The sequence below is a fragment of the Lissotriton vulgaris genome, chromosome 3_1 (genome assembly GCF_964263255.1).
Source record: "Lissotriton vulgaris chromosome 3_1, aLisVul1.2, whole genome shotgun sequence".
Classification (NCBI taxonomy): Eukaryota; Metazoa; Chordata; class Amphibia; order Caudata; family Salamandridae; genus Lissotriton; species Lissotriton vulgaris.
In genome coordinates this window covers 750,302,052-750,308,872 of record NC_141689.1, presented here as the reverse complement: position 1 = coordinate 750,308,872, position 6,821 = coordinate 750,302,052, and the positions used below count along the sequence as shown (strand labels likewise).

At 41.0% G+C, this 6,821-nt stretch overlaps 1 long non-coding RNA gene across 1 annotated transcript; it reads left to right on the top strand.

Annotated features, from left to right (window-relative positions):
- The first annotated feature begins 536 nt into the window (after nucleotides 1–536).
- Nucleotides 537–2,041, top strand: LOC147726989 (uncharacterized). Its single transcript, XR_015309449.1, has 4 exons — nucleotides 537–598; nucleotides 807–872; nucleotides 961–1,053; nucleotides 1,146–2,041. It is a non-coding gene; the product is annotated as an uncharacterized LOC147726989 (long non-coding RNA).
- Nucleotides 2,042–6,821: the final 4,780 nt, after the last annotated feature.

The window sequence follows — 6,821 nt, the reverse complement described above, 5'->3', positions numbered from 1 at the left end:
GCACCACTTGTGCAACACTGGATTGACCATTCACATACAGAAAATGATCTGAAATGGACGGTCATTTCCAAGGTGGAACCCGACCCAAGAGGAAGTGACCTGGAGGCAAAATTATCTTCTCGAGAAGCGACCCTGATTTTGAAATACAACTCTGCAGTCACAGGACTGAATGAGATGTCTGAATTATACCATCTTTAACAATCACTACCCTATGCCGAAAAAAACTCATTTTGACAATCCCTGACACAGGGCCCCAGCTTTCTTTTAAGTTACCACGACTTTATGTAGTACATCGACCAGCATGCTCCCTAATGTGTTCTATCATCTTAATAAAAATTAAGCTTTGCCATGGAAATATACACATTCTTTTCAAGGATTTCCCAGTGCGTGTTCGCTAAAATAAAGTTCAGCGCCATCAAGAGAATGTACCTGCTCATGCAGGTATTTTGCACGATCTCTTAAAAGAACTACATTTCCCGAAACACCGATGGCCCAGAAAATATGTCATATACTAAGTGCCGGCACACATCAATCTTGAAGGGCGACGGCCGATTGAAAGACGCCACTCAATGGAGAGGAGACCCGCTTCGTGATCAAGGTACGTTTTTCCACTTATGTCGAGACATTGAGCACGAAAAATGGTCCTTGCATAAAAACGGACGGACCCATTTCGATCTTTAAGTATGGGCATTTGGATATTAAGGACTATGTTTAAGATACGCAATGTGTGTAGACTGAACGAAATCCGCCTCTGTTTGTAAGTGACGGTAGTTGGTGACCGATCCGTTTCCGTCTTTATTACACAGGAACCGGGTTCTAAAGAAAACCAGCGAGCCGAGTCTGGCATCACGAAAAAACCTTGCCTCAATAAGGTAATCGCCTGATATTATATTTTGTGCCCAAAAATCCTTCTGCACTTTCGAACAATAGATGGCAACATAGTCTTTCTTTTATCAACAGCACACGACTGATGCCATAGTCCACAGTATATTGTTATTTTCGATATGTCGAACTTTGGAAACAGGAGCCCTTTATGAATGTAACGAAGATAAGGTAACTATTATAAGGTCGTGCTTGTCCGTTCTAAGTTGAAGGTTTATCTCAGGAGATAGGATAGTAAGGAGTGTTGTTTTTATCTTTCACAGGACTGAGCCCCCCAAGGTCCTGAGGAGAATCCCCGCTACTAAGGGGTTTCGAAACACGTCGACCCTTTTTTTCTTCCAGGCCAATCACATGAGAATGTCATTTGTGAAACACATAGATTGTTGAAAAAGATTCTGATGGCCTGTTCAAAGATTTATGTGTTGTCATTTATAAAAATGTTGTGAAACAATTATACTAATACCCCACCACTCATAATAATAATAGATTCCTTGTATCTAGGTGAGGGTATTCACGTCTTTTTCCCTTAATTCTGCATTCATTTTTCTTTCTTTCTTACTCTTTCTCTGTATGTCTGATTTGGTGAGCAAGAAGTTTGCGTATGACTTTTTCACAGAATGTATGATGGATGACAAATGAGCCTGTATGATTGAGGTCCATTCTCTTTTTTGCTGATATATACTTCTTCCTGGTGTTTATAGTTTGCCTTTTAATCTTTTCACACCACCATTTTGAAAATAGAGTTTAGTATAATTCCCTCTTCCTTTGCCCTGATCAACTTGGTGATCTTGTTTAAAATAAAAAAACTATTTGTGAATTTCAAAAAAATAAAAAAGATTAAGACAGATACATTTTGACTTGTGTATGCGGCAATAGTTTGAAGTCTTTGCACATCTGAAATCTGTTTATTTACATAGCAGTACTGGCATTTTGTTCTGTTTAAACCAACCTTCACCAAATTCTAGGCAACAGTAAGACAACAGGGACCTTGTTTTTAACTTTCCATTGGACTCTACAGCTCATTACAATGTTTTCCTTCATAATTTGTTTTTGGTGTTTGTGTAAGTTAATTTGATCTTTTTGGTGGATATGATCATGAAATTAAAATATTCGGAAAATAAATTCTAATAACGTTTTGATGTGTCAACACAAATTCCATAAAATGACATGATCGAGTCTTGCACACTTTTTGTGGCAAAATTAGTTTTTTTAGATTGTGTGTTTTGTGTTGGGCTTTTTAGGAGCTGCCACTAAATTATATTTGGGCCATTGTCAAAGACATCCTCTAAGTTCCTATCTATCAAACATTTTTTGTGACAATTACTTCTGCAATATAGCAAAAGGAAATTGGGGCCCGCTTAAGATGAAAGTCATATTTGCATGTTCCCCAAAAAGCATTTGGGCCTTATTGCAAGTTTGTCGGTCGTACTGCAGGACCTCCACCGCTGCACCCTCAGAAAGATGGCCAAGCCCATGGTGCGTCAGCCACCAGGCTTCAGAGTTGAATCCAGGGCCGGCGATGCTGCAGTGGTCTCACAGAGGCAGCTTTGTTAGGCCACCACACTCAAAATACTCGCAGTGGTCAGACCACCACCACTGTGCTCGTAATGAGGCAATTAGAGTTTCATCCCTTTCTATATTTTACGCCCAACATTGGATCACTGTTCCATTGCAGTCCAGTCAGATAGTGATTCTGCAATCCCTTGTTCCTTCAGACAAGAATGGAACGCTGTTTATCTCCTTGATGTAGGCAGGGTGCTATCACTCTTTATAGACAGGATACATTTTTCAGAAAGTCAGATCACTTTCAAATGTGGACATGCTCACTCTAAACCTCCAACAGCTACCAAGAGCCGAAGGATTAAGCAAACGACGATTATCCAAATTTGCAAGAGTACTTCCCTTTACCACGGGTGATTCAAGGCCACTAGATCAGTAGGCCAACTTTGGAGGGCACTCCATTTAAAAGAAAAGCAGGGCTGCTACATGGTCTGGTTCTCAAACTTCGCTCAGGGATAGGTGGATCCGAGGATGCAAGTTGTAAACTTATTTGATGCACAGATCTCCGAACCTTTTCTGCTAAATATACCTTTCTTTGCAGTAATGATGCCTCAGAGTCATTTAAAGTGTGTATTGCTGCTTCACACATCTTAATAAATATTAGGCAGAGATGGGAAATTCCGATGACGGTAATTTTCTAGCTATTAACGGGCAGTGTTTATTACAAGGATTTATTTGTTCCTCAATCCTCATCCTGTTCAGATAACACTCCGAATTCCCCCCCAGTATTTCTACAAGACGTTTCCTGCTCCAGGCAATACTACCATATGAGTCACAGGGTTGTTTACCTTATTTATCATAATGTTAAGTAGACGATACATTAAAGGCATACCAGAAACCCGGAGCAATCTAGCACACAAAAGGCATCTATTTTATCTGGACCCAGGTCTGAAAGTACAGAGTGCCACACGTGGAAATTAAGGATTTAAATAAATTCACGTTAGCATATTCTCCAGCCTAGGGGAGGGCGAATAGAAAGTTAAAGGTCGTTGTCAAATTGTACAAAAAAAAAGAAAGTGTATAATCCCCTTGTGACAAAAGCAACTTTCAGCTTTTAACTGCAAACCAATCAAGTGCTGAAGGGCTTACACTAGTTTGCTGTTTTGCTGTTTTGCTGTTTTATCTAATGGATGGTAGTCACTGGAAGTCTTCAGATTGACCTCAATGGAGCTCTAAATCAATCATAGTTTTTTCTGGACGTTCACAGTGGGTTGCATGAATACAGTTCTCAAATTCATCTGTTTATAAGTAGTAGGTTAAAAAAAACACATTCGATTACTGCACAAGTTACGAGCTAGACAGAAAACGGAAGCGAAATGCACCCTGAACGAAGAATCTGTTCCTGTTTTATAAAATGATGATTACAATTGCCAGTAATCAACACAAATGTGAAAAACAAACTCTGACCCAGTAAAACGGACAACAGTCCAGCTGCCAAGTAATAAAAACTAAAAAACAAGCATTGGCATAGCCAATAGGTCTCGCCTTTGGGACCTTATAAGTGTTTAGCCGTGCAACAGTTGATGTTGTTGCACCAAGGATATTGTGCTGGATGACTAAACACTTATAAGGTCCCAAAGGGGAGACCTATTGGCTATGCCAATGCTTGCTGATTTACATAGCATCCTCTAGAGTTAGGTCTTTCTTGGGTGTTGTGGACGCTTGGGTGTGGCACCTTCTCCTCCACTTCTGCTTGGGCACTGATGGTTCCACAGTGGGTTTGAGGTTTTTTTTCAATAATTGAGCAGAGTGTTTAAGATGGATTGACACTCAGGGGTAGAATTTCAAACGCCGATGGTGTTTGATTTAATAGACTATATTGTTGCACTGTGATAATCTGAGCCAGGACAAGGTTTACTTGACAACTGTCTTGCTTCTTAGCTCACTGATAGTTCATGTTTGAAATGTAATAAGTAGCTTTTAAGTACTTCACAGTGCAGTGCTAAAATATGACATTTTGATGTCAAAGCTTCCACTTGTTACTTAAATACATGTTTTAAAGTTTTGTAGAGAGGGTTTAATGTTTTATGTTATGTATGTCGGATTACTTACATACCAAACATTTTTTAGGGCAGGCTCGTGCATGGGCTCCAAAAGCCTACCTAGTGCGTTGGCTCGGCTCTGGCTCGGCTCTTCAGCCATCTCTATGTCCTCCAGCCGCAAACAAGAAGAATGGCGCAGAATGTAGTCATATGGAGCCCTTTAACTCATTATCAGACTTCAGCACGCGCAGGGAATAGAAGCATCACCACGTGGCTGAATCGCCGGGGAGTTGATTTCTTTATGGGAACGTCAGTGGCGCTAGAAGCTTCGGAGCCCAAAGCACAATACATTTTTGCTGTTGTGGTGCTCAGTTTTTTCTAGCAACAGCATCACAGCTGAGGCATTTTGATGTAATCTGGTGCACCCTTGCAGTGAAAAAGGCTGCCTACTTTTGTCCTAATGTAGCAGCACGAACGCCCTTTGGAAGGCACAAACCAGCTACAATAGTTATATTGGCGCGTGAAGGTAATTTATTTTTGTGCTTTTATAAAAAGTGAACTTGACACAGAGACATTAGAGCCTTTAAATAAGGCCAGATTACATTTAATAAAATATGATGGGTTTTTTTTTGGGAGGGGGGGGGGGGGGGTGGCATTACGTGATTTGTGAAGAATAACAGGTTGTTGAACTGACGCCGGGACTCGAACCTGGTCCATCATCTCTAAATTCAATAGGCACGGCCATTCTGCAGGTGGGGTAGCTCAAAAGGTAATGACTTCAAAGCTACAGTTCGAAAGTGGCGCAAGAGACTGCCTATGTATATCCATTTATTATGACGGCAACCTGCGCTTTCTCATAAGAGACGCATTACATACATTAAAGTTCCACAGAACTGGCAGCATTAATGGAATTTCGGTGAAAGAAAACGATAATTGAAATGCACAGAAAGGTCCTACAGTAATCCATCAAGCATGAACAAAATTGCCTGGTAAAACTGCTGACTCGTGTCTGAACACAGGTATTCACTGGAAGTAAACAAGTGCGGTCACGAGGCAGCGAAAGTGAAAGCGACCATGATACAGAACAGATGGCACCCTGCGTGCCCCTGCTTGCTCCCGCAAGCTGCAGACCGCCACACGCACGAGTGAAGGTCTGGAGTGATTGCAAGAGGCCCTCTCCTAGCGCAGTGCATGAACGCTGCGCTATGCATGACCTAACGAAAAGAATTCAGATACAAGTGACTTTGATGTAGATTGCCGTGAATCTTCAGTTTCAGTGCTCTAGTCTAAGTAAAATGTTTCAAATTCTGTTAGAATACTTTAGCAGATTGCCAGGCCTAGTGCCTGTTACAAATATCATGTGCCCTTCGGACACTCCTACAACTTAATAGGCAACATGGCTTACTCAGTTACGCTAATGACACCATAGGATTTCTATTTCCCTTACCAGTCATCGCAGGCTATTGTGTGCCATGATGTGTCTATGATGGTGTTGTGATATGTGAGGGACCTTCTGTCCAGTTCCTGGCAACAAAGAGTTTGATGTATAAATCTAGACGAGCCCTCCCTCACCTCTTAACTTTAACCATTACTCCTACTTTTACCCCAACCATCTATTATACACTTACCTGTAGGTCGTACCTCCTACTGTATCTTACTGTAACCCTAAAACATAAACATAACATCATTTGATCCAAAACTTCTCCCTTATCCCTATCCCTTACCTCAAACCTAACCTGTACATTTTTCACTACTTCTATTATTCTTATATTCCCCTTTATTGGTGTCTATTTGTTTACCTTTCTACTTATTTGCCTCTACGTTTTTGTTACTCTACCCTTTCAGTTCTACAAACAACATAACCCTTATTTGTCAGACACAAGTCAACATACACCCAAGTAGAACCTCGCATGCCCAAATACAGCCTGAAAGGTACAGCCACGAATGCCAAAACAAAACCATCATATGCATAGCCTCAAACATCTAAGCACGACTTTCCTACCCCAAGGAGCAGCATCACATTTCTAAACACAGTCTCAAATGCGCTTACATAACCATCATATGCCAGGCACAGTTACAAACGCCCAGGCTCAGATTTGAGTATCCATGTCCAGTTTAGTTTAGAAATCCAGGCAAATCCTGAAATACCCTAGCCCTGCATCACATGCACAGGTAAAACATCAAATGCTCCAGCATATTTATTTATCTATTTTTGTGTTTTATAGAGCACAAAATTGACCCGTTAGGGTATCAGAGCTCTTTACAGGATTACATTTGTATAAAAAGAACTTAGGAAGGGGGTGGAAACATTTGGGATAAAAGCAAGCATATACAATTTACAAGAGCGGTCCAAGAGGCTAAGGTGGGATGCCCGAAGGTGTCGCGTGGATAGTATCC